At 37.7% G+C, this 27,952-nt stretch overlaps 2 protein-coding genes across 3 annotated transcripts in view; one reads left to right on the top strand and one right to left on the bottom strand.

Moving 5' to 3' along the window:
* Window positions 1–27,952, top strand: part of LOC126948019 (60S ribosomal protein L36a-like) — a 731,948-nt gene that overhangs the window by 596,943 nt on the left and 107,053 nt on the right. Inside the window, exon 1 of one of the 2 annotated variants that reach the window (XM_050779251.1) lies at window positions 13,200–13,203. The exons of the other annotated variant lie outside the window; for it this stretch is intronic. The gene's annotated coding sequence lies outside the window, so the exon portion shown is untranslated. Of the gene's footprint in view, window positions 1–13,199; window positions 13,204–27,952 lie in introns of those variants that run through there. 2 annotated transcript variants of the gene reach the window in all.
* FGF12 (fibroblast growth factor 12) overlaps window positions 1–27,952 on the bottom strand; it is a 584,467-nt gene that overhangs the window by 464,559 nt on the left and 91,956 nt on the right. The window lies entirely within an intron of this gene.

Genomic DNA, 27,952 nt, shown 5'->3' with positions numbered 1-27,952 from the left:
TGTCCAAAGCAATCTACAGATTCAATGCTATTCCTATCAAGCTACCAATGTCATTTTCTTACGGAACTAGAAAAAACTATTCTAAAATTCATATGCAACCACAAAAAAGCCTGAATAGCAAAAGAAATCCTAAGCAAAAAGAACAAAGCCAGACGAATCACATTACCCAACTTCAAACTATGCTATAAGGCTATAGTAACTAAAACAGCATAGTATGGGTACAAAGCAGACATAGACCAATGGAACAGAAGTAAAGCTGCACACCTACAACCATCTGATCTTCAAAAAAGTCAACAAAAACAAGCAATAGGGAAAGGATTCCCTATTTAATACATGGTGCTAGGATGGCTGGCTAGCCACAATAAAACTGGGCCCATATCTTTCATTATATACAAAAACTCAAGATGAATTAAAGATTTCAGTGTAATACCTCACACTATATCCTAGAAGAGGGTTGGGGACGGTGGCTCACGCCTGTAATTCCAGCACTTCGGGAGGTCGAGATGGGTGGATCACGAGGTCAGGAGATTGAGACCATCCTGACCAACATGGTGAAACCCTGTCTCTACTAAAAAATACAAAAGTTAGCTTGGTGTAGTGGCACACGCCTGTAGTCGCAGCTACTCAGGAGGCTGAAGGCAGGCAGGAGAATCTCTTGAACCTGGGAGGCAGAGGTTGCAGTGAGCCAAGATCGCACCACTGCCCTCCAGCCTGGAGACAGAGGGAGACTCCGTCTCAAAAAATAAATAAATAAATAAATAAAATAATATAAAAAAATCCTAGAAAAGAGCCTAGGAAACACTATTCTGTACATTGGCTGGCCTTGGGAAAGAATCCATTACTAAGTCCTCAAAAGCAATTGACAAGTGAAACCTAATGAAACTTAAGAGCTTCCGCACAGCAAAACAACGGTCAACAGAGTAAACAGACAACCTACAGAAAGGGAGAAAATATTCATGATCTATGCATCCACCAAAGGTCTAATATCTGGAATCTATAAGAAAGTTAAACAATTGAACAGCAAAAAAACAAATAATCTCATTTTTAGAAGGCCCAGTAAAAACAGAAGAATACAAATGCAAAAGACATGAACACATACACTTCTCAAAAGACATACAAGCAGTTAACAAACATGAAAAAAAATGTTCAACATCACTAATCATCCGAGAAATGAAAATCAAGACCACAATGAAATACCATCTCACATCAGTCAGAATGGCTATTCTTAAAAAGTCAAAACACAATAGATGCTGGTGAGCTGTAGAGAAAAAGAAATGCTTATACACTGTTGGTGGGTGTGTAAATTAGTGCAGCCACAGTGGAAAGAAGTTTGGATATTTCTCAGAGAACTTAAAGGAGAACTACCATTCAACCCAGCAATCCCATTACTGGGAAATAAATTATTCTACCAAAAGACACACGCACTCATATGTTCATCACAGCACTATTCACAATAGCAAAGACGTGAAATCAACCTAGATGTCCATCCATGGTGGACTGGCTGAAGAAAATGTGCTACATATATACCTGGAATACTATGCAGCCAAAAAAAAAGAACAAAATCATGTCCTTTGCAGCAACATGGATGCAGCTGGAGATCATTATCCTAAGCAAATGAATGCATGAACAGAAAACCAAATACTGCATGTTCTCACTAATAAGTGGGAGCTAAACATTGGGTGCTCATGGACATATAGATGGCCATAAGTGACACTGAGGACTACCAAAAAGAGGATGGAGAAAGGAGATGCAGGGGTTGAAAAACTAACCATTGTGTATTATTTTCAGTACTTGGGTGATGGGATCAACTGTACACCAAACGTCAGTATCACACAATATACCCAGGTAAAAAACCTACACATGCACCCCCTGGATCTGAAATAAAAGTTGAAATTTTTAAAAGATAATAATAAATTAGTGCACATTAATAATCACTGTTCACTAGGCACTATCTAATTTATGTTCCATGTACTTGATTCTCATTACTTCATTGATCATCACAGAGAATCTTGTAACACGGATACGGTTATTTTCCTGTTACACAGGAAGAAACAAGGCTTAAGGGGTTAAGTAAGCTGTCCAACATCATACAGTTATTTAAAAGCAGCACAAGTTTTGAACCTGCATCTGTTCTATACTCAAGTCCAGGCTATCAGACAGCTTCCAACTGGGAATTCCCCGCTCCGCACCTCCGGTAAACTTCAGTCTTCCCCCTGACTCACGGGTCTAAATCCCCCTCTTCCAAACAGCGTGAAATATCTTAGAGCAATTACAGCAGCATGCTGAGTAAGCCAGGTGAACACAAATGTTTATTACTGGAGCTTCATAAGAATGCAGAGACAGCTTCAAGGACAACCCCCTCCCCCAGCACACACACAGGTACACACACACACGCAGGTGCACACACACACGCAGGTACACACACGCAGGTGCACACACACACGCAGGTGCACACACACACACAGGTACACACACACACGCAGGTGCACACACACACAGGTACACACACACGCAGGTGCACACACACACGCAGGTGCACACACACACGCAGGTGCACACACACAGGTACACACACGCAGGTGCACACACACATTCAGTCACAATTTTACCATTTATGCTCTGACTGATTCTCTGTAACTTTTGAAAGGCTTTCATTGTTGTTCATTTAACAACTACAACCGGAGTCTTTAGTTAGCCATTGATTATTGGACATAAGAGGCTTGTTATTTGTCTAAAGTTGGACAAAAACCCACATCAAGCTGCCACATCCTGCAGCAGTTCCCATGAAATCCACCTTATCCAGGAAACCCCATGCGTTCAGGAGCAGCGGCAGAAGCAGTTCTGCTGAGCGAAGAAGAGAGGAGCACAGAGAGAAGGCGCTTCAACACCACAGAAAGAAAACTGAGGCCTGGCCTAAGGAGGAAGGAAGAACGTGGTGGTATTTGGAGTTAGTGGAAGAGGAGGAGTTTCGGGGCTGTCAGACTTGCGTTTTCATCCTGCTTTCCACTAGAGCTTCTGTTAACTAGAGATTTAGTTTATTACGTGCTGATAGCAGTGCCAGGGTGAAGAGAAGACTAAATATGATGTCGATGCCATTACAAATGCCTGACAGATAGCACACTTTCAAAAATATGCCAGTTCCTTGGTTGGAGTAAAAGGTTTTCTTCATTTCTAATCCACTGTTTTGAAAATATGATGATTATTACTCTTGTTACTCTGATGCATGATTCATTAATTTTATTTAAGCTCCCCATCTATTTCAATAGAACTTTGACAATGTTTAAAAAGGACATAAAAATTTCATTGGTGGAAATTTTCTTGTCAGCTCTCTCCATTTCACCATGAGCAAATAAAAATAGTTAACATACCCAGAGAACATTGAAAATTAAAAAAAAAAAGAATAGTTAACATTCCCTGAGTACTTACTTTGAGCCAGTCCCTCTTCTGACTGAATTCCGCATCACAACAACCCTGTTAGGAACACGCCCTTGCCATTACTGTGCCTATTTTACAGATGAGAAAACTGCAGGATTGAGGTCATCGTTAAGTGAAATAAGCCAAGCCCAGAAAGACAAACTTTGCATGCTCTCGCTTATTTGTGGGAGCTGAAAATTAAAACAATCAAACCTCATAGATATAGAAGATAGAAGGATGGTTATGAGGTTAGGAAGGGTAGTGGGGGCAGTGGGAAGTGGTGACAGTTAATGGGTACAAAAATATAATTAGATAGCATGAATAGGATCTAGCTTTTGACAGCACAGCAGAGTAACTACAGTTAACAATAATTTATTGAACATTTAAAAATAACTAAAAGAGTATAATTGGAATGTTTGTAACACAAAGACGTGATAAATGTTTGAGGTGATGGATATTCAATTTATCCTGATATGATTATGAGGCATTGTATGTCTGTATCAAAATATCTCACGTACTCCATGTATCTACACCTACAGTATACTTACGAAAATTAAAAATTAAAAAAGGAGAGGAATATGTACCAAATTTCACAAACCATCCCCTCATAAGGAGCCATCAGCACATGCAGACCCTCCCTTTTAAATGTATACAGAATTTATTCTCCTATGGCAGAATCTTCCCACATTTCAGGTCAGATAAACAGTGTGTATTAGGCAGCACCGAACACCCAACAGACAGAAAAAGCCGCAAACTCCTTCTGGCCTTCTGGGAAGACGCTTTTACATCTAGAAGCAGATTTCATTATTTCTACTTTACTGTGAACCTCAAAATTGCTGACAGTTAAATAATTCAGTCCTCTGGGAAAATCCAGCTCCCAGTTTTAAGTCTCTAACCCTTATGCCAATTTGATAAGCAGTAGAGAGAGACATAACATGGCTCTTTAGGTTGTTCTAAATTTACCAGCTCCGAAATATTTAATGCAGAAGAAGTGCATGGTCAGTTCCACATAATCTGGCACGTAACCAGCCTAGTGAGGCAGGCTTAAAGAGGAGGATACTAAAAAAGGCATTTGGCTGAGCTATAATGGGCATCCAGCTCAAGGGACAGAATCTGTAGTTAGCTAACTTTGGAAATTCTGTGTTCCTTCTGGATAAAGCTTTGATCATTCTCTTCTTCCTCTAGATTCTTCTTAATGACGGGGGTTCAATAGGTCAAATAAACTAAAATTCTCTAAACTCTCCATATTTGTTATTTGAGCCTGGTGTGTTGATTCTGGACGGTAGTCATACCCTCTACCCAGCTAACTGTGTTACATGCTGAAGAGATGATGCATATCCAGGCCTCGACCATACTTGATCAGATGCCACACAACACAGATTTTCCTGAAGCCAATCATAAATTGGGGGTGAAGGGTGTGAAAAGGCTGCATTTGCAGGAGTGCTTCTCCCACTCTCCAGATATACTTTGGCTTGTGATTGTTGTTTCTTATAGTGCTGGGAAGCACCCAAACCAGGGTGGGAGGGAGGGATCATGAATATGGAGAAGAGATATTGCCTTATACGGCTGTTGCCTAAGTTAGTGTGTTGAACGCTGGCTTGAGACATTGCATGTCTGTTCTTAAGATGCCAGCAAGCATCATGAAGTCAACAATTCCTAATATCTTGCAAGTAAGCTTGTTTTCTTTCATTATGACACTACTCTGAAATCTCAGGGAAGACACAGTTACTGTGTTAGAGGCAAGCTAGTGGGAGGCCAAGAACCCGTAAAATAGTTGTTGTGGCCTCATATATTGCAACATTCTTTGTTTTGAGTGCAAAATGTAGTCTTCTGAAACAGATTAAAAACACTCAGAAGGTCACAACTGTATTTTGTACCCCTTTTAATATTTTTCTCAAAATATCAGGCACAAACCTAGGCACAACATCCATGTTCACTACACTTGCTCACTTGACTTGGTTCAAACAGACATAGATCTTTGTCAGACTGTGTCAGCTAAAATATAATTTGACTTGCACCTGAGAATAAGCACAACTAGTATTCAGCGTGATGCATAGCTGTGCCTGTTGTTTACAGTTGGCATCTGTTCTGACTGGTCTGTGCTAGGACAGGTGTAAAATATTTTAAATACATCCGTGATCATTAGTATTTGCTTCCAATGTATTGTGACAATTGGTGCCACTATCATATATAATTCTGCAGTCTTTGCACATTGAATTTCCAGAGTTACTAAGGATCACAGAATCACAGAATCTCAGAATTAGAAAAACAGCTCACATTCATTTATTTCTACCCTCTGCTGGGTACAGAAATCTCCTCTTCAGATTCCTTCACTCATTGGTCCGTCAGAATCCAAGCAAAAGAAGCTGAGAGCTTACTGAATGTGAATCAAATTTTCCTTTTATTTTACATTGTCTGCAATTATAAAAAGGAAGCGATTAGAAATATACACTGAGCTCCAAGACAATATGAACAGTAGAGTTATGATGAGGTATATCCAGGGAGGAAATTGTGTGTTCTCTCCAGTCTTGTTACATTGTCCATAGATTAAAGGGAAGATTCACAGAAAATCTGGCTACTGTTTATCTCCTGTTGTTAACACCTCGTTCCAAACCACAATCATCTCATCTGGATTACTGCAATTGCTTTCTGCCTGGTCTCTGCTACATTCATTACTTGTTCAGTTTATTCAACATGGAAACCAGAGTGATCCTGTTAAAATGTCAGATCAGGTCATCTTTATTCAAAAGCCTCAATGACTTTCCATCTCTTTAAGAATTAAAGCCAATGTCCATATTACAACCTGCAAGGTCCTGCAAGATCTGGCTTCCACATTTCTTCTTTGACGATCTCTTCCTCCTAATACCTAGGCTGTTTCCTGAATATACCAGGTGTGTGGTCATGTCTCAAAACCTCTGCCCTCGCTGTGCCCTCAGCCTGGAGAACGTTGTCACCCAAATATTCCTTCACCTCATTCCATTTTTTACTCAAATGACACCTTCTCATCAGGGCCTAAGCTAGCCTCCTTATATAAAAATTGCAGCCTCATTTATACTCCCTACACCCTTTTCTGTTTTACTTTCCTGTTTAGCCGTTATTGTGATCTTTATTTTCCCCAATTAGATTTTCACTTCTGTAAGGGCAAGAAGTTTCGTCTGTTGTGTCCACTAGCATAATCTCAAAGCCTACAATAGTGTTCATTACATATTAATCACTTAATAATCAGCTACAGAAGAAAGAAAAGAAGAAAAGATGGAGGGCGAGCTCCATTGCAATGCCATATGTGGAAGCTACGTAACTAGAAGCCCTGTTTTCTGCTTTGCTTGTAGAATTGAAAACTCTTTAAACCTCTGGGAAGATCAGAGTATCCTTGGAAAGAATGTATGGCTACTTATTGGAATTATTTCTAGCTTTTAAAACCTACATACACAGTGGTAAGAAAAGGAGGCAGTTATTAGGGATTGCCTTTTTAATTTTGATTTTAGATCTTTCTTTGATACTTTTGCTTTAGTATGTTTTAGGGTTGTATTCATTCATTCAACAAATATCTATTGAGAATCTATTATCTACACGGTCCTTGCATTAGCCTTAAGGACATCTGAAGCTGTACTAAACATATTCTGTAAAATATAGAAAGAAGGCCGGGCGCGGTGGCTCACGCCTGTAATCCCAGCACTTTGGGAGGCCGAGGCGGGCAGATCACGAGGTCAAGAGATCGAGACCACCTGGCTAACACTGTGAAACCCCGTCTCTACTAAAAATACAAAACATTAGCCGGGTGTGGTGCCACGCGCCTGTAGTCTCAGCTACTCAGGAGGCTGAGGCAGGAGAATCATTTGAACCCGGGAGGCAGAGGTTACAACAAGCTGAGATCGCGCCACTGCACTCCAGCCTGGGTGACAGAACGAGACTCCGTCCCCTCAAAAAAAAAAAAAAATACAGAAAGAAAAAGTGCACCATCAGGCAGTGGTTCTCAACACAGCTTCATCATAGAATTACCCAAGAAACTCAAAACCAAACCAATGCCTGGGGCCTAGTTTCAGAAAATCCAAAGAACAGAGGAATTCTTCAGTACCTCCCAGGTAATTGTAATATTCACTCCAGGTTTTACTCCTGCTGTCATATTAAAAGGGTGGGTACTGAACGAGCAACAGATGTAAGTGCTAGAGGAGTACGAGAAAGAGTAATGCTGTCCAGTCAGAGCTATGTTCCTCAAACTGTGTTCCAAAGGACAGTAGTCATCTGTGAAAGACTAATGGCTGTTTTAGGTGAGAAAAGGGCCCCATGTTCAAATAAATTTGGGAAATTATTCATTCTCCATTTCCTTTCATGGAGATTCAGTGTTCTAGGGAATCGCTCTGCACTCAAGTGAGTTGATGGAGATGAGGCAGACATTCTAGGGAGAGTCACTGATGAGTTCAATCCCATTAAACAGGCTCTGGGATTATAATCATACTTGGGCTTCATGCCACCGTATGACTCTCTATATATCCATTTATATTTGCCATGTAGAATTGCAACCAAAGCCAGTTCTTGGCCATGAAAACAAGCCAGTCAAATGGCTATATTTTAAAAGGTTTATAGTGACTGGATGAAGTACGCTCTGGTTTGCCTTCTATGACCCTGTACTTTGGGTGCTCCTATCTACCTGGATTTTTTCATATTTTCTCCACATTTTTGCACTTCTTAATTGACCAGGTTTGTATATCATTTCCTTTGTCAGCCTTTTGAAAGTAAATGAATCACTTGGAAGAGAGAGAAACCAAGTTTTGCTTTATTATGCCAAACTGGGATCTGTAACACACATCTGAATTTCACAACTGTGTTTGGTTTACATGATTGACTTCTTATTCAATTGATGATATTCATCTTAATTAAGAATAAATAGATAGATGGTTACTAAAATGGAGACTGATTAAATACTTTATGATAAACCTATATGGTGAAACACTTTGCAGAATGAGAAATGCCATGGAAAAATGGTGACCATAAAGTAAGAAAAAAATGTGAGGATGGAGGATACAAAGCCACTTATGATATAAAAAAGACCTGCAAGCTATAGCTATGAAATAACATTATTAGGGCTATATAGTTTCATCTTTTGCTTATTTCATATCAAATCTTCTAAGCTGAACATGTATTAATTTCAAAACATAAAAAAATAGGGAAATTTAAGCCAATAACTTGTGGTGTTTTAATGGAAACCAAATAAATAGAAATCAGTTTTCCTTTATACCCCTTGTTCCAAGAAACATGCTCCGTGCCCAAATTTTTCTTTGAGATTTAAATTGGCGTAACTCTTCTGAGTTGAATGTTTCCAAAATTTTAACGGAAAAGCTAATTAATGCTGATAAAATACTTTGGAACCACAAACTGTGGGATAAACAAATAATCCTGAAAACACAAGCTGGTGACCTTTCCCTGCTCATTTTTCTTGGTGGGAAGATGTAGGCATTACTTCTTATTTACTGCTTTATTTTCTGATCTGTTTTTATTTTGTTTTATTTTGTTTTACTTCAAAGCAAAAAGTTTTGCTGACCAGTGGAAACCTTGTTGAAGTCAATTATTCCTTGAAGACTTTTTGTACAATTTATTTGATGAAAATTATCTCTGAAAAGAGATTAGTAATTTTATTGTAAAATTTGTCCCTTATTGATTGTTGCCAAGCCCTTTCTCATTTTGTTTATGAGCATTTTTGTATAATGGCTTTTATGATAGAGGAAATTGTAACAGACAACCCCATCACAGTATACCACAGATATCTTGCTCTGTTTTATTTTCTGCAACAGTATGATGAGAAGGTGTTTGCTATAAAAATGTGACACTAAAGACTAAAAGCAAAACAATATAGGACTTAAATTCATTTACCTTTATCTGAATATATTATTATATCTGGGTTCTGAGAAGATGTAATGAATAAATCATCCAATAAGGATTCTTCTGTAGAAGAAATGCTATTTGACCTGTAGACCTTCAACACAATTTTCCAGATACTTTATAAAAATTTACAAATATTTGCCAAGAGTCTTGGCATGTTCAAAGAAAAAAAATAGGTATGATCAATTTTCCCAGTTAAGAGAAGTGGAAGGTGAGTGATCCCAGGTACACCAAGCAAACCACCAAGACACATTCCTACTTACACTCATATTATTGGAAACATCCAAAATGAAATCTTTGATTAGTAAAATTCCAACCCTGTGTACAGGCTCAAAAACGCAAACTTTGTTCTCAGTAATTATGCATAAGATCCTAAAACATCATTTATAAATTTACAATTGTAATAAGGCCATTAAACAAAAGAATGTAAATTAACTCATTTATCAGTGATAAGAATGATCAATCTGGAATGATGGATGGCTTTCTTATTGAATCAAAGATCACAAGGGCATGATCTCCCCCAGCATCCTAGCATTTCTTGTCCATTGCTTCCCACTGAAGACATTGTTATTCATCCCTCCTGAATATATACTTGCTCCAGGAGCATGGGGGGTGAGAACGTGTGTTCAGTGTAGCACTCTGTGTATCCCTGCCACAGATCATTTTATTTCTAAATTTTTATTTCCTTCATACTTTTTTTCCTTCAATTGCATTTAAAATATTTTTCGTAAGGGTCAACACTTTCTATGGTTAAAGCTAAATTTTTTCTTTTAAATCCTCCTTTTTTGAAACAATCTGCTACAAAGATCCTTTGCTCATCTGCCCTTATATTTCTACATCTAGACTAAAGTGAAGAGAATAAAATTAGAGTTTTAGTATTCAGAATGCTTTCAATTGGTGACAAGAAGGAAGAAACCTATATCCTCCCATGGATTTTTTAACTCCTATAAAACTTCAGTGGTAGTTTGAAAAGGACTTGAGCCATTTCAAGGAAAAAAAAAAAAAAAACTATTTCATTCAAGTTAATTTACCTAGCTTTTTCTGTATTATTCTTTAAATTTGCTTATTACCTTAAATACATTAACAGAGCATAGTGTGTTTTCTTTGTATTGCTACAGATGGTAGAATTTAGATTTTTTTAAACTCTAATCCATTTTTTTCTCAGTCCTACTAGACTAAATTTTAAAAGGAAACATTTCTGAAGGTGTTACTGGGTATTCTTTATGCTGTAATAAGGCAAGGGAAGAACAGAGAGACAGAGTTTCAGGTAACTGGCCTTTGAAAAATGAGAGAGGTAAGTGTTTTCTGTGAGTTCCTGGACTTTCGTGGTTAAGAAAAAAATCCCATCTACCGCAAACTCTAGACAGCGGAGCACTTCTAGCCTTCTAAATACTTCACCTGCAGAATGGTCTTTACGTCCTGTTTTTGTTTTACTTGTTTACAGGGATTATTTTCTCCATTATATCACTCTCTAAGAATTTTGATGAAAATAAAATTATCTTGACAGGATCTATTTTATACTCCAGAAGTCACAAGGAAGAGATTCTCTACCCTGTCCAGATATCTCCTGTGTACCCTTCATATATCAAGAGATTTATGGGAGACTGAGATACAGACTCCCTGGGACAGCTGCCATCTTTTGCCTTCACGGAGTTTACAGTATTGATTTTGTGTGTCTTTCCTTTTATGACAGGAAGAAAATAATATAAACCTTGTAAAAAAATTTTAAAGAGATTATTCAATCTCAGTGTTATGCCAAGATAAACGACTAATTACACACTTTAAATGTGAGTGTGTGCTTTTTGATTCTATTAAAAAATGGAAAAATTAGAAATTCTCCCTTCTCTATAATTATAGAATTAAGATTTATCATTATAAAATCACATTTTAGAGTGTTTAAAATTACTTAACAGCTAAGATCTTGAATCATCTACTAACAAATGATTTTCCTTTTCTTTCCTTGAGAATATGTAACTCCAATTCTCCATTTTCTCACCCCTTAACAGCCCCCGCAGCGCCCATACACACTATCCACTCCACCCAAGTGGCATTTGAATTAATGGACAAACTAAACCACCTACACCTTTAAAATACACGTATGACATGTCCATAATTTTTAACTCACCAATTCCAATTCACAGAATCCATTATAAGGAAATAATCACAGAAGTGGTCAAAAAATATATATATATAAGAATATTCATTCCAGTGAAAGCAATAAAATATTAAAAGCAATCTAAATGTTCAGCAAGAAAATAATGGTAAAATAAACAAAGCATGGCATATTCTTGTGCTGGTTTGTTATGCAAGAATTAAGGCCAAAGAATATTTAACTACATGGAAATATATGTCAGGCGATAAAAGCAGAATATGACATTACATAGAGTCAATAACCATACTCGTATATGTTCATATATTTCATTGATTAAAAATGAAAAAAGTACATCAAACTATCACATTTATCTACAAGTAATGGGATTATGGATGATTTTAATTTCTTTGTAAATATAATCAATTATGATGTTAAAAATTCTACAATAGATAATTACTAGTTTTATGCTTACAAAAAATTCTTTTCTTAAGCTATAACACATATAACCTCAAATGTAATATACTGACAACTAATATATTTTATAGATACTTATATGTAATCAATTTCAATAGAGCAAATTTTACCGAAAAAGAATTATCTTAAGTTGTATTTATTGGAGTCATTGGCAAAGAAAAGAAGGTGTGCCACATTGTCACAGCCTCAGAGAAGTTTCAAAATCACTGATGGTCGATTTAACTTATTTTTATTTGTTTAACTAAACAAATAAAAGTAGTATGTCTCTAAAGCATTACGATCTACAATCTGAGAAATGGAATACCATCAGTGAAGCCCATGATTCTAAGTTAGTTTAATGTTTATTTAGGTATGTGCCTCATCAACTTATAAAAGCCTCAGCCATCACAATGTTTCTCACATCAGATTTATTATGATTCCTAAGTCTATATTTTCCAACATCCAATAATTTGAGTAGCCCTGGACACACAGAGCCTTTGAGACATAGACTCTCAGAATTTTGTTGTTTGAAGAGTTCTCAGCATAAGCGCTGACAAACTAAAATCTAGAATATAAATAAACTGGTGAAAAAAAGTAATATGGGCAGTGATATTTTGAGAAGAGAAGATGAGTAGCTCATCTGTTTGATGCATGAGAGGTAGTAAAGTAAGAGAGTTCTTTTCCAGCTTAGTTGCATGTGGAAATCTTCTATGGCATTCTGTACACCCTCATGTATATGAGAATGTCCTGTGTTGTTACTCTCTGCCTTCTGCTATCTCCTGCTTGTGATCATCAATTTATTTTGTGATCGGTTTGTATCATCCACTCTTAGAGAGTTAAGCTACATTCTGGACAAATAACTGAAAAATCAAACACGAGAAAAATGTGAGAGATGTGAGAATGTGCAGTGTAGAAATGAGAAGGTTTGGGGAACAGGGGCATAAAATGACCTTCAAATCCCTAAAGAACAGTTACATGGAAGAGAGATTAAAAGCATATTTTTCATGGCTTCAGAAGACAGAAATTAGAAAATAACTAGGTTTTTGGAAGGTATAATGCCAGTACAATATAAATGAACATGGGATGGTCCAGTTAAATCCAGGAGGAATTCAGGCTTATTTGCATGTGTGTGATGTATGTGGGTCCATAAGGTCTTGGCACCAACTGATTTCTAGGTAAGCTTTTAAATTTCAGACTGAAGGAGAATAGGCAAGGGATATATTAAGAACCTAAAGAGGAGTTTGAAAAGGTCATAGGAAAAAATCATAATGGTGTAGATAGCATTTCCAGTATTCCTCAGAAGGAAAATGGGGGAGGTGGAAGGTTGTAGAATCAATTTTTATAAAAAGCTCCATGGATAGAGGGGGGTTCAGGACATGGCTGCTTAGGACACTACAAAGTGATAAAGGGAGTCATAAAATTGGAGAAGTCGTTCTCCCACTTTCTGTGCAGAACCTTCTTCAACTTGACCATTCTGGTTTGGAAATCATCCAGAAGCACCTCTTTTAGTCCTGAAATTGGTGTTATAAGAATGGGCAAAGCCACAGGCATCATAAGGCACTATTTAGACAGACCAATGCCTCTCAAATTTATGTAAGAATGCAACCAACCTGAGGCTCTGATTAAAATGCTGATCTAATTCAGTGGGTCTGAGGTGGGACCCAAGACTCCACCTTTCAAATGAGCTGTTATGTAATTTTGATAGTGCTGGTCCAGCAACCACCAGGTAGAGGAATTTTAGTAGAGATTATTGAGATGAGAAGAAATTGACAAGGAAAATGCTAAGTAGAAGAGGAAAAACTGGGTAGATGCTGAACAGGGTCTGAAACCCACATGGTAGTTTATGAATAGTCTGGAAATACCCTCCACACACAATCCAGATATACCCAGAAACGCTGGGAGTACTTCAGCTATCCTAGGTATTTTAAGAACATATATATAGGAAAGGAAAATAAATTTGGGTTATTGATATAAATATGACTCCATCTGTATACCCAGGATGGCAAAGAAGAATCGAGGTTGACTAACAAAGAAATGTGTTAACTTGGAAGATAATAAATCGCTTTGAACGGAAGTATTCAAGATGAACATAAGCAACCCCTTATCACAGGAATGGTAGAGGGCTTGGTGAAATGACGGCCAAGGTCCTTTCTTATTGTACGTTTTTCTGATGTTACAATGGAATCACTAAGGTGAAAAAGAATACATTCTTTTATAAAGAGAGATCATGGGGAACTAAAAAAAAACATTCTAAAGTCCGCTAAGTTAACCAGAGAATGCTACTAACTAGTAGAACTGGATTCCATACTGGCACAGGTCTCTAAACTTAATGTGTATCCCATGACCTCAGACTCAAGTCCATCAAGTTTTGGCAGATTAGTGCCATTTAATGTAAGGCAAGATAATAAATAGATTGATTGTTAAAAACTAATTATCATTTCTAGAAAGAAGTGATGGAAGGAAGGAAGGAAGGAAGGAAGGAAGGAAGGAAGGAAGGAAGGAAAGAAACAAGGAAGGAAGGAAGAAGACTTACAGTATGATAGACAAGATGAGAAGAGTTAATGTATTAACATTAATGTATTAGAATGGCAGCATATCAATAATAAATTGGAATATTCTTCTCAGAATTGAAGCCAAAAATGGTCTCTCTAAAACTCTGACTCAGAAATGGACGGCTTCAAAATTTTAATTTCAGTCTCATTTGAAGCTGCTAAGTCTTCCAGATGAGATTCACAGATGAAAAAGAAAAGTAATAACCCTGTTCAATTACAAATGTGGCTTCTGCCTTCATAGATCAAAGCTAGACTATCTCATAAACACTAAAAAAAATAGTAAGAGGATTTGCTCTTTGGGTGAGAACAGTTCCAAAAATTCGCTTTAAATTAGCAAACGTTTACCAATCCCTACTAAGTGAGAAACACTTGCTAGGGACTGGAATGCACAGATAAGACTTGGCTTACAGTCTGAGGTCCCAGCCAGCCAATTAAAAATCATATAACATTTTAACCACTTAAAATAGGCCTATAAAAATATATATGTCAATATATATAAATATACATATTATACATATAAGGGATTGGTAAATGTTTGCTACTTAAATTAGCTAATTAAAGGCTAATTTAATTGGTAAACATTTGCTAATTTACATATACTTTTTTTTAATAGTCCTGTTTTAAGTGGTTAGCATGTTATTAGATTTTTTAATTGGCTGCCTGAAACCTCTATCAGGCAAATGAGATGAGAGAGAAATTTATTCCTCCTTCCTCCTGCCATGGGTGGGGATCTGAAGAGATGTTACAGAACAGGTGACGTTTGAACTGGGCCTCAAAGAAGGAACATGCATTTCCAGGCACAGAAAAAAAGAAAAGCATGTACGAAAAGCAAAGAGAAGTGAAAACGTGGGCAGGAACTGGGAAAGGTGATTAGACCAGTGGGTATGGCAGGAAGGTGCAGGACAAGGCTGAAGAAGTACATCTGGGCCTTGACTGGTATTCCCATCAGTCGCTCTAGCCAAGCTTCCCCTGAGCACCTCCTGCTGACATCTCTGAAGCATTTGGTATCATAGCCATGGCCTTTACTGACCTCAGAACTTTTATTGGCAGCTTTGGGTTGGGGGTAATTTGAGGACTGCTATGGCAGCATCCTGCTCAGGTGTGAGATTTTAGAATCCAAGTAGTAAACCCAGTTTGGACACTTCCTATGGGAAGTTCTTTGATTTTGCTTGTTTAATTTGCCTATAATGTGGGAAATTCTCCAATGAGATGGGTTGGGAGGACAAAAATACTTATTGAGAAACCTATTGATTGTTTCAGACCGGGATACCCTGTGCTCATTTGTGCTCAGTGGGTGAGAAGAGCTTACTGGAACTCTTATTCAAATCCCCCGTAACACAGGTTCACTCCCATTGGCATCCACTTCCTGTGAACACTCCATTTTTGCCCACCTCACTCTCATCCTCCTCATTGAGGGGGACATGAAAATACATTCTGGCCTTGAATTCACAAAAAATGCATGATTCAGTTTAACAAGATCAATTACACACACACACACACACACACACACGCACACGCACACACACACATTCAAACCTGAAAAATATTTCAAGGTTTCAATAGACTAAAAAAGAGCCCACATTATTCTTCCTTTTATAAGCACTCCTTACAGTAATTGGAGAGTTTGCCAAAAAGGCTTCCAGGGCCCATATTTCATCTACCCCAGTGGCTGTAATACACTAGAAAAAATCTGCATCCTTCCCTGCTGAGAATCATTTGCTTGGAGTGTGCTCTGCATAAAAACTATACGGTAGGAAAAATGCCACCTTCTCTAAGCTAGCCAGCATGCCACCAACCTGCTGCCCAAGCTTCTCGCCTGGCAAGCTGCTGATCAAGAGTCCACATTATTTAGCTTTTACATTCTGAAACCCAATGTGCTGTGTCCTCCCTGAGTATATCATTCACTAAGAACATTAGTCTGTGAGACTCTTGTTTTATTTACGAGGTCTATTTGGTTTCAGAATTGTCTCCAGATATATTCTTAAGATCAAAATGCCTGAACTGCCATGTTCCCAGCTTTGAGCCCCCCAACATCAGTGCAGGGAGCTCTGGATTCATTTTTGAGGTAAGTTGAAAGAGCTGGGGTGTCTACTTCCTTACCAAAGCGTATCATGGCAGCTCACAAAGGAGACCTGAGGTCAAGCTCAGGAAGCTCAGGTTCTAGGGCTATGTATACAGCAGTATGAGCTCCAGGTCATAAGCCTCCATCTGCAAAGCTGGAGAATTAACTCCCAGCATCATCTGACTCTAACATACTACTTACATATTTTTAGTCAGGTAAATTAAGGGAATATAATCCTATATAACTTGAAAATTTCAAACATCTCCTCCCCTAAACCTTACACTCTCTTCAAGCAATCCATTGTTGACTTTAAATCCATTGAAAACCATTGTTTTTGTTTTCACCCACCCCCAAAATGATACGCACACTTTCCCCTCACCTTTCCTGCCTGCATTTAGCTGGTTAATTTTCATAAATAAATTTCCTTCCTCAAAAATTTTATAGAGAAATGTACTTCCTCAGTGAAATTCTTTTTTCTTCTATAATTTATTTTCTGTCCAGAATCTTTTCCCATAGGTAGCAGGTTGGGTAAAAGTTACTGTGTGTGAAATTAATTGCTACCTTTTGTAAAACTAAGTTTCTATTTAGTTCATCTATGCAGTAACGGATACCAGAAAAAGCATGGGCTTTGAAGCCCGGCAAGAACCATTTGGAATTCAAGTTCTGCCACTGTGATCTTAGAGAAAATATGGAGTTGCTCACTTTCCTCATAGTATATTGGGAATAGTAGCAGCCACTCTGCAGGTCTATTTTAGAGTAGAGATAACATAGATAACTCACGGAGCGTAGTGCCCATCACAGAGTAGATATTCTTATTGATGAGAAAATTGTGTCTTTTGTTTAGGGAACTAGCAGGGTTAAATTAAGTTTTAGGCATTATCTTAGGCAAAATACAAATACAAAAAAAAAAAAAAAAGGAACACACACTCGCACACATCCTCCCGCCTCCAGCCTTAAGAACTCCAGCTCTCATAACCAGAAGGGACCTCAAGAAATCTGGAGGGCTTGGCAAGACGCTTGGTACTGTGCTCCAACAGCACTAGTGGAAATGATATAATGCAAGTTCTTTGGGGGCAATAAGGGAAATGGGTACATATCTTCTATCTCAAATATTTGCCCTGTGACGAGAAGTCAAACAATGCCGAGTATATGAACAAAGTCGCAGCCAGCCAGGATTGAGAACTCAGATCTTTCCAGTTGTTGGGGAGCAGCCCACTGAAGAAAAGGCTTCTTTTCCAATTTCTTTACAAACACAAGCCAAGTACTAAATTTTACTGTTGTCAAATGGCATGGGCACAAATAAATACGCACAGCATGGCTTCTCTGTGCCAACTGGCATGTAGATGTAATCATTTCCACAGCATGCCCTCCTTCAGCCCAAGGGTATCAAGCAAAATGAGGCAACTGAGAGACGGGAAGGCTATGGAGCCGTCCAAAGGGAAAGAAAGAGACATGCGGGAACAGAGTCATCCAGGAGTGCTCCTTTCACCCTCACGTGGAGCCATTCTCTAGAGTTATCACCTAACCGATGAGACAGTAGGTAAGGCATTGGGTAGAATGCCCTGAGCAGAAACCACAAAACTAGGAGTCCAGTCCTTGGGTCAGATGTTTCCAATCCTCACACTACCCTGACACCCAAGACATACCATATTCTCTCATGGAAACAGTGACTAGGAAAAGGAGGGGGCAGGAACCACCAGTCAGTGGGAATCACTGTGGAGTTCAAGGCAGGTCCCCACATAATTGGGCTTTACCCCAGTCTTGGTTCCAATCTTTACCAACTAGGTGAACTTAGGCAAATCACTTAACCATTCTGAAGCTTAGTTTACATAATTGTAAACTAGACAAAGTATTCTCACATTGTTTTGAACGTCAAATATGATCATGGAAAAGCACAGATGCACCTCATAAACTGTGAAACACCTCATACCCACAAATAAACAGATTTCTCCCTTTTCTTCATCAGGTGAGGACCAAAATGCACACACACTTACAGACACACACACACACACACACACACTTGTGGCTAAAGTAATCAAGGTTTTGTTGTTTACTTAGGGTGGCCTTCCTGGCCAACCAAGGAGAGCAAGTCAGTAGCTTCTTCTCTCCTAGATCCAGGGACCACAGAACAATCTTTCTGGATTATGACATTTGCAGCAAGCACTTAATATATTAGAAATAAAACTAATTTATATTTCAAACCAGACATATTTCCCTTTCTTTCCCCTTTGTTTATATTTGAATAACCAAAGTGTCACTCATTATTTAATTCATTCGAATAAACATCAACCATGTAACAGCTACAGCTATAAGCTATAAGCTATAAGGTCCCCTGCTAGAAGCTATGGTAGATAAAGATAGAAATAACATGGTCTTTGTCCTCAGTTTGCTCATGTTCATGTTCATGTTGACATGAAAACAACTAATAACAAGGCAAAAGTGAAGTAGTGCCAAATGGATTACAAGAGCACAGAGGGGGGTATCATCCTTTTTCTGATGAGACAAAAGAAAGTAAACAATTAAAGCAAGCCAAATACGCGTTTTGTTAAAAGCTCTGGATCAAATTTCTGATCGGGGGATTACAATGTTTGCTAAAATTACACGTTTTGATATTTGGTAGCTGAATACCAGTGTAAAGTGCTACTAATACTGATTTGGGGGTGATGCCACAAGGTCAACTGAATTTCTTCATAATCCTGTACATAGTATACCCTAAAAGTTGTGATCGCTGTTTTGTTTTGTTTTGTACATAGTCCCTGGTGTTTACTTTGTTTTGTATTCTGTTTTTTATCCAGATGTACTGGTTTTGTTTTGCCGAAAGAGCAAGGCTCTATGAACGAGGGAAGCCAGACTTCCATTGGGCTCTTTCATACATTTGCCGACAGTCGAATGCTGTCCTCCTTAGGTGTAAAGAACATAAATAAGTCACTGTCGTGCGGATTCAGCAGAAGGAGGAGAGACTGTAAGAAAAGTAGCCAGAGAACGAGGAAGTTCAATCACTTCACCAACTTCGCCTCTCTCTCCGCTATCATCCCCTGTTGGAGCTTCTCAGGGCGCATCAGATCTGAGCCCTTCATTGACAGCCCCTTACAGGAGCCTCAGAAGTAATCACCACTAGTTGCCAAAACTGCATGTTGGAAAAAGTAATTCGTTTATGGAGCCTCCAAAACCATGCTCGACTGTATCATCAATTTCAAGACTAGCTTATCACAGGATTTGACAGGTTAATTAAATGTAAAGCACACCATATCTTGAGCTAGATTGAGACGACAGGACACTAGGAGGCTCTGCGGTTTAAGTCCCTTTTTTCCATATTTTCTTTAGAGTTGATAATAGCAAAAATTAGTGAAATGTGCTAATACTTTCCATAGAAATATATATAGGGCATACAATCCAGTAGCAAATGCAGAACAATCTCTTAGTTAAAAAAAAAAATCCCAAATGAAACCAAATGAAAAACTAATAAAATCGCTATTAAAATAAGGCTGGTATGTGCAGAAAGGCAGTTAGGCCTGTTTCTATTTACATGAACACAGAAAAAACATAATTTAGATGAATATCTAAATATTAATTTACAATTGTCACACATGTACCCATATTTTATGAATATATTTTGAAAATCCTTCCGACATCAGTCAATGCTACAGATAAACTAGACAAGAAGATGAGGAGGAGGAGCAGAGAGAAGAGGAGGAAGGAGAAGGGGGAAAGTGATTCACTCATTTAGATGTTAATTCATATTTTTTCTCATGTGAATAATACAAGTAGAAGTAATAAACTGACTACAATGCTGCAAAGCTTTATTCTTCTCTTTAAACTTTAAAAAATCATTTTTCATTGTTATTATAAAATAATTATATAGCATCTTCCTTGTTAAAGGACTATATTAGGGGAAAATTAGCTTTGTAGCAAGGAGAAAGTTGCTTTTAAACATTTCCATTTACCATATATTATATGTGTATACAATGATTGTAAAATTAATTTTTTATTAGATAGCATAATCACATAGTTTAAAAACAAAAAGGTATAAGAGACCATACATTTTAAAAGTCTCTGTGCCCTATTTGCGATCTATCAGTACCCTTCCATACAGAAGCCATTTTCTATGTTTTACTGTATTCTTCCAGAGATACTTCATGAAAACATTCATAAGAAGCAAATAGGCTACAGACTACTGTCATGGTCCTGTACCTTTGCTCTGTCTACTTAACAAGCTTGGGAAATACTCCATATAGCACATTAAAAGCTCTGTTATGTCTCAAAAATAAAGGATTTCCTTTTATAGATGTGCCACCATTTAGTTAGTACTTAGGTTGTGTCTAATCTTTTGCTATTATAGATGATTTTATGATGTATTACTTTACATAATCATCTTTCACATGTCCCAGGATATCTGAGGTAAATTCCTGGAAGTAGAATTGCTGGATCAAAAAATATATATCTGTAATTTTGACAGATGTTGCCAAATTGTCCTTGATAAATATTATACCAATTCTTATACTTGAATTATGAGCTATGTTATAAAACTTTCTCATCTTTGAAAATTTGTGGATTTAAAAATGGTACATTGATGTTTAATTTTTAGTTTGCTTTTTTCTTATTAAGATTGAGATTGAGCATATTTCCATATGTTTAGTAGCCACTTGAATGTTTTCTGTTTTGAAATTATTTTTCTATATTAAAAATTTTAAAATGAGAAACTAATAAGTTCAGGCTGTTACTGCCTTTTTAAGAGTTAAACAAGAAACATTAGTGTCAAACACTAATGATTTTCAGAAAGCAATACAGATTCTAGGTTTTTTCTTAAAACCTGAGCAAATACATAAAGGAAAAATCTCTATTTTCAGAAAATAAACTTTTTATAAAAAGTCATATTTTTTCAAGTACTGTGTTACCAGTTGTCTAGATTATCCCACGGGGTATTTAGGTAATAAAATATTGAAAAGAAAAATACAAAATATATTAAAAAGGAAAAGGGCATGAACAAATAAAAATGGAAACAAATAATGGGCAAAACAGTCATTAGATGTCATGTTTCTAAACTTTAAAAACCTAATATCATGAACTGCAATTTTTCACAAGATCCCAGGGTTAGGAGTAAAGGGTTAAAAGTAAATTGATAGCTAGCTTGTTGGGTAAAATTAGATAACTAGATGATATTAGATAGACGAGACAGTCCCTGTTGACTCGCATTCTGTAGCTTCTTATTTCCTCACATTGCTCTTTGCTCTGACGGTGCTGCAATGCATAAAGTCTACAAAATGTTCTCATGGCTGCTATAATGACTGCCATTTTAAAGACAAATTAAATGCTCACCAAGAATAAGTAAATGATTAAATGCTTCATAACCTGACCCAGTAAGTGGTTTGCGTTTTCAATTCCCATCACCAATGTATCATCTCAATCTTTTGAAATAATTAGCATATGTTATTTATTTCATGGTCTCATCAATGATTAATTTTCCAGGCAGTCAATTAATTATCTACTAACAAAATTAACAGTAAATATTTTTCAACACTTTTTTTCTGCTCTTCAGGATCAAATCATATTCCTTAAGTATACACCCTACATTTGGGCATAGTTAAAATTAAAAATTAAATACTCCATTCAAAGACTCTGTCACTATCCAAGAGAATGTATAAGGAAAATTTCAGCTGGGTAGAAATGTGCATGTCTTTTTCTCTCAGAAATGGACTAACTGTAGGCATTTTGGATATAAATTAAGTATCAATAGGAATTAGTCATGATTAGAGTAAGAAGGAATAAGTTAAACACTACATATACATGCCAATTTGTTTGTTTGTTTGTTTGTTTATTTAGAGAATGGGCCTTGCTCTGTCACCCAGGCTGAAGTGCAATGGTGCTATCATAGCTCACTGCAGCCTCCAACTCCTGGGCTCGAACAATCCTCCCACCTTAGCCTCCTTAGGAGCTAGGTGTGCTCAGTTGAGATTGCTGGTTTCCTTTTTCCATTTTATAAGGCTTTTCTGAAGCCTAACTAGTAACATCGCCCCAGCATTTCAACTGGACTATGTCCAGTTAATTTTTAAACAAATTTTGGTAGAGGTGGTGTCTCACTGTGTTGCCCAGGCTGATGTCGAACTCCTGGCCTCAAGCAATCCTCTCACCTCATCCTCCCAAAGTGCTGGGGTTACAGGCATGAGCACTATGCCTGGCCTATAGTAATTATTTTTAAACAAAAAGTATCACATGCTCATACTCATTGTTAAAGATTTTTAAAATACAGAAGAGTGTAAATATGAGAAGTATTACTACTAACCAAATACAATTGCTATTTATTATCAGCTTAAAAATCTACATGGTAGGATATGCTTGGAAGAGCTATAATCATTTAATTAAAAAAGAAAATGAACGATTCCTATTATATCCCTGTTCCATGGATAACGAGTCCATAGAAAGGTTTAGCAATTCACTCAAGATCACACAGCTAGTAAGCATAGAAGTCAGGTATCTATTTTGATACACAGTTTGTAATATAATAAATAAAATTTTATCTTATATTTTGTACTTAACATTCTCTCAGGGGCATTTCTCCAATTAACAAATATTGTTGGAAAATATAATTTTAATAAAATATGTAAAATACTATATTTTATTATATAGGTTATTTTTAGTTTTATTGCTATCATAATGTACTATACTGTATACTATAATAAAACACATATATAAATTGTATTCATTTTTCTGATTATTTTCCTAGGACAATTTCACAGGTGTGAAATTATCATGCGAAAGGATTAAATATATCAAATTATTTTTTAAAGTACAGCAATTTCTACTCCCATCAGTACAGAATAGAAGTATCTATTTTCCTCCGTCCTTGCCAGCAACAGAAGCATAAAAATATCCTTTTGAGGCACAAGAAAAATGCTAACTTGCTTATTAGTAGGTATATCATTTATTTGAAATTTTTACAAGATAATTATAGATTCACACGCAACTGTAAGAAATAATATAGAGAGAACCTGTGTACATTTCAGGTAGTTTCCCTCAATGGTAACATTTTGCAAAACTATTACAGTCTTACTACCAAGATGTCAACATTTACATAATTCACGGACCTCCCCAGTTTGACTTGTACTCTGTGTGTGTGTGTGTGTGTGTGTGTGTGTGTGTGTGTGTTTAGTTACATACAATGTTGTCATATGTAGAGGTTCCTGTGGCGGTCACCACCATCAAAATTAGTTTTGTCACAGGTATTTTTCATGCTGCCCTTTTATAAACGTACTCTCCTTTCCTTTGCCCACCCTACCAACCGATCTCTAATCTCTGGAAACCACTAACCTGTTTTCCACTTCTAAAATTTTGTCATTTAAAAAGTATTATATGAATGTGACTCTACAGTAAATAACCCATTGTGATTGGCTTTTTTCGCTCAGTGTAATTCCCTGGAGATTCATCCACATTGTTAGATATCAATAGTTTGTTTCTTTTTATTGTTGAGTAGTATTTCCTAGTATGAGTGTAACACAGTTTGTTAAACCTAAATTCTCCTGTTTAAGGATATTTAGGCTGTTTCTACTTTGGAGCTATTTTAGATAAAGCTGCTATGAACAATCAGATACAGGTTCTTGTGGGAATATACTGTTTGTTTTTCTGGAATAAAACTCAAGAGCATAACACAAATAAAAATTGCCAAACTGTTTTTCCAGAGGGGCTATACAATTTTTCATTCCAACCAAAGGAATATATACACACACACACACACACACACACAGACATATAAGTATATATATTAGTATATATGTATATATACACTATTTTTCATTCCAACCAGTTTCATATGTATACATACATACATACATATATATTTATGTGTGTGTATATATACATATACATATATACACATAAATATATACTTTTTAAATATAAGTTGATGCAAAAGTAATTGTGGTTTTTACCATTACTTTTTATACAGATATTAATATATACACACACACACACACACACACACATACACAATCATATTGGTTCTGTTTCTCTGGGGAACCCTGACTAATATAGGTATGGAGGATATTCTTATTATTTTTATTGGCCACTGAATGTAGAGCTATGAACCAGAGGCTGAGACTGTTTTCGCCACCAATTTACTGTGTGATCTTGAGCAAACCATTTCCTCTTTCTGGAACACGGTTTCTATAAACTACAAAGTTTCTAATAATCTTTAATTTTAACTTTATATGAATATAAGATAAAACAGACTATCATGACTGCCTATGAGGTTTAGAATGTAGAAAGAATCTGTAAATTATTTATCTTCTAAAAGAAAAAGAATTAATTTGCTTAATGAGTAGGAAATGCTATTTCTGGAGAATAAGGTAACATGTGGGCCCTGGAGCGTATTGTTTCCCCCAAAAGTAACCCACCGAACACAGCAAGTTGATTTACTTCATGTAAGATAAACTCCAGACAGTTTTCCCCTTGTCCTGTATGACTGTAGAAATCACCCAATCACCACAACTGATCCTATATTTATTTATGAAAACTTTTTCTCTAAAGAGTTTGAAATGCTGGGGTGATGTTACTAGTTAGGCTTCAGAAAATCCTCATAACATGGGAAAAGGAAACCAGCGATCTCAAGAATGCAAACTTCTGCATCTGCAAAAATGGGCTCAGAAGTCAGATGAAAACAGATTCTACATTAGACTTTTGATTGTTGGTGCTACTGGGGCTGAGAAAGCAATAAAAACTAACTTCCCTGCAATCATTTGGCTCCCAGATGTCAAATGACTGCTGGAAAGAGTGTGCCGATAAACTTCTTTATTGGATCTTTGAGCATCATCCCAATTCATGAACACAAAAAAGTACAAAGGCAAATGATAAGAAGACAAAATAATAAAAGCAGAATGTTGCAGAGACTTCACGGTCTCCAGGCTAAGGTAGTCTCATCTCCATTCCTGCCTCAGAACCACGTGGAGTGCCTGTGCAAAGCACAGACTTCTGGGATCTACCCTGACTATTTCAAGCACAATCTGCGAGGATATAACACAAGAACATGTATTTTTAACACGCTCCCTAGGTGATCCTTATTAGCAACTTAGTGCCAGCCTGAGATGGTCTGGATATGTTCCCCCTACCCGAGTCACACGTTGAATTGTAATCCCCAGTATCGTTAGTGGGGCCTGGTGGGAGGTGATTGGATCATGGGGTGGATTTCTTATGAATGGTTTCACAGCATCCCCTCGGTGCTGTCCTCGTGATAGTGAGTGAGTTCTCAAGAAATCTGGTTATTTAAAGGTGTGGGGTACCTCCCCACCCTCCCTCTCTTGCTCCTGCTCTGGCCATGTGATGTGCCTGCTCCCTCTTTGGCTTCTGCCATGATTGTAAGTTTCCTGGGGCCTCCCCAGAAGCCAAGCAGATGGCAGCATGATGCTTCCTGAGCCAATTAAATCCCTTTTCTTTATAAATTACCCAGTCTCAGGTATTTCTTTATAGCAATGTGAGAACAGTCTAACACAGCCCATGGCCTGCCATTTGGGAACTATTAATATAGAGAAATGCTTTCATTTTATAGATACAGAAATCAGGGCTAAAACAAAAACAAAAACAAAAAAACCTTTACCCAGGGTCATGCCCCTGATAACTAACAAAGGCTGAACTAGAACTCTTCCACCCTTCCTGTGTTCTTAACCCTGTGTGACACATTGCTGCTACAACAAAATTCACTTCTTTCTTTCTTCCTTTCTTTCCTTCCTTCTTTCCTTTTCTTTTCTCTCCTTTCTCTCCTTTCTCTCCTTTCTCTCTTTCTCTCTTTCTTTCTTGACAGAGTCTCAGTTTCTGGCCCAGGCTGGAGTGCAGTGGCCAGATCTCGCCTCACTGCAAGCTCCGCCTCCCAGGTTCACGCCATTCTCCTGCCTCAGCCTCCAGAGTAGCTGGAACTACAGGCGCCGGCCACCGCTCCCGGCTATTTTTTTGTATTTTTTTTTAGTAGAGACGGGGTTTCACCGCGTTAGCCAGGATGGTCTCGATCTCCTGACCTTGTGATCTGCCTGTCTCAGCCTCCCAAAGTGCTGGGATTACAGGTGTGGGCCACCGTGCCCAGCCCACTTTTTTTTCTTAAAAAATCTGTATTATGGGCTAGCCTGGTTCCAAACTTCTTCACTCTTCTTCCCCCCGACAGCTGAGGCTAAAGCTATGTTTCACATCAGCAGGCACTTCCAATTCTGGCTTTCCCCCCAAAGTTTGCCTCATGACACAATTTACTGAACTGTCTCCAGTTCCATATTCTGAAGTTCGTAAGTATGAAGTCCTTCTTGCCAGCAGCTTGTTCCTTATCTCTTTCTCCAGTTCCTGAGCCATTGCCACTATTTTTGCCTTTGTTCTTATAATAAGGATGTTTTTTTGCTAACCTGCTTCAGAGTTCAGTGTCCTCCATCTATCTGCTGGCCCGAATTTGCTTTTCACTTCCCCTTTCATAGAGAAGAGTCCTATTCCTAAACTTCAGGCTAGTCACTCTGATGCCAGCGTCTGGATATTTGAGACTAACCGTGTCGTCCTACCCCTCTAGCATCCATCACGACACCTAGCCCAACTATTAGAACATAATGCCACTTCATCCGGTATAGCACTCCTGACTTCCCCCAGCAACTGCTTAACTATAACTGAAAACCTTACTAACATCCTTTGTTCACCAGATTGAGCCCTCATTTGCAGCCATACCTGGATAATTTTCCTAACTCCTTGTACCCCACCAATGGGCAAGTTTAGCACCTGGATGTTTCGGTCTACATAATTCCTCCACATTCTTGCTGAAAGGAAGTGGCCCTGTCTATTTAAACTTGAGCCCTCAAATGGCATGCCAGTTCACACACTGTGATTTAACTTCCACTCTCCATTACTAGACATGGCACATTGAAGGCAGGGGGCATACCCCATTATAGTCAGTGTATTTCTGCATATGAGGCCGTGGAATGGAAACTGGAAGGCTAAAGACAGAGCAAATGGGTTTTGCAATATGTGATAGAATATAAACCTAGAAAACTTCTTTGGCCATTTAAAGCATGGTCAGGAATAGTTTGTGGGTCTTCTGCCTGGGGTCTTCACATGCTAGTGGGGGAAGCTCATCAATGAGTAGAGTCCTAAAATCCTGGAAGTCCAGCTCCAGCAGCAACGTCTACTCCTTTTACTCGTTTGGTAAATCACTGAACTGCTCCATTTCAGCTTCCATGTTACAAAAGAACGCAGTTCACAGTTCTCTCAGGAGAGCAATGCAAACAAATTAACCAACAGTTACCAAATCATCTAAAAACGACCTGAGCTAAATAGCTTTACACACACATCTTCTCCTGGAATTCCAGATTACACTTACTACGTGGTACATGGAGCTCCTTCCCCCCATCTAATCCAGGGAAGCTGAGAAGTGTGACTTTCCTAAGAGAGGGTGAGTAGTAATTGAAAACCAGAGCATGGAATTCAACACCAGCTGAAATTTTTATTTTAACTTGGTGTGCATATTTTACTTATTAAACCATAGCCTAGCAA

Source organism: Macaca thibetana, chromosome 2 (assembly GCF_024542745.1).
Source record: "Macaca thibetana thibetana isolate TM-01 chromosome 2, ASM2454274v1, whole genome shotgun sequence".
NCBI lineage: Eukaryota > Metazoa > Chordata > Mammalia > Primates > Cercopithecidae > Macaca > Macaca thibetana.
The sequence above is the reverse complement of the archived record's forward strand: the minus strand, read 5'-3'. Positions and strand labels throughout refer to the sequence as shown.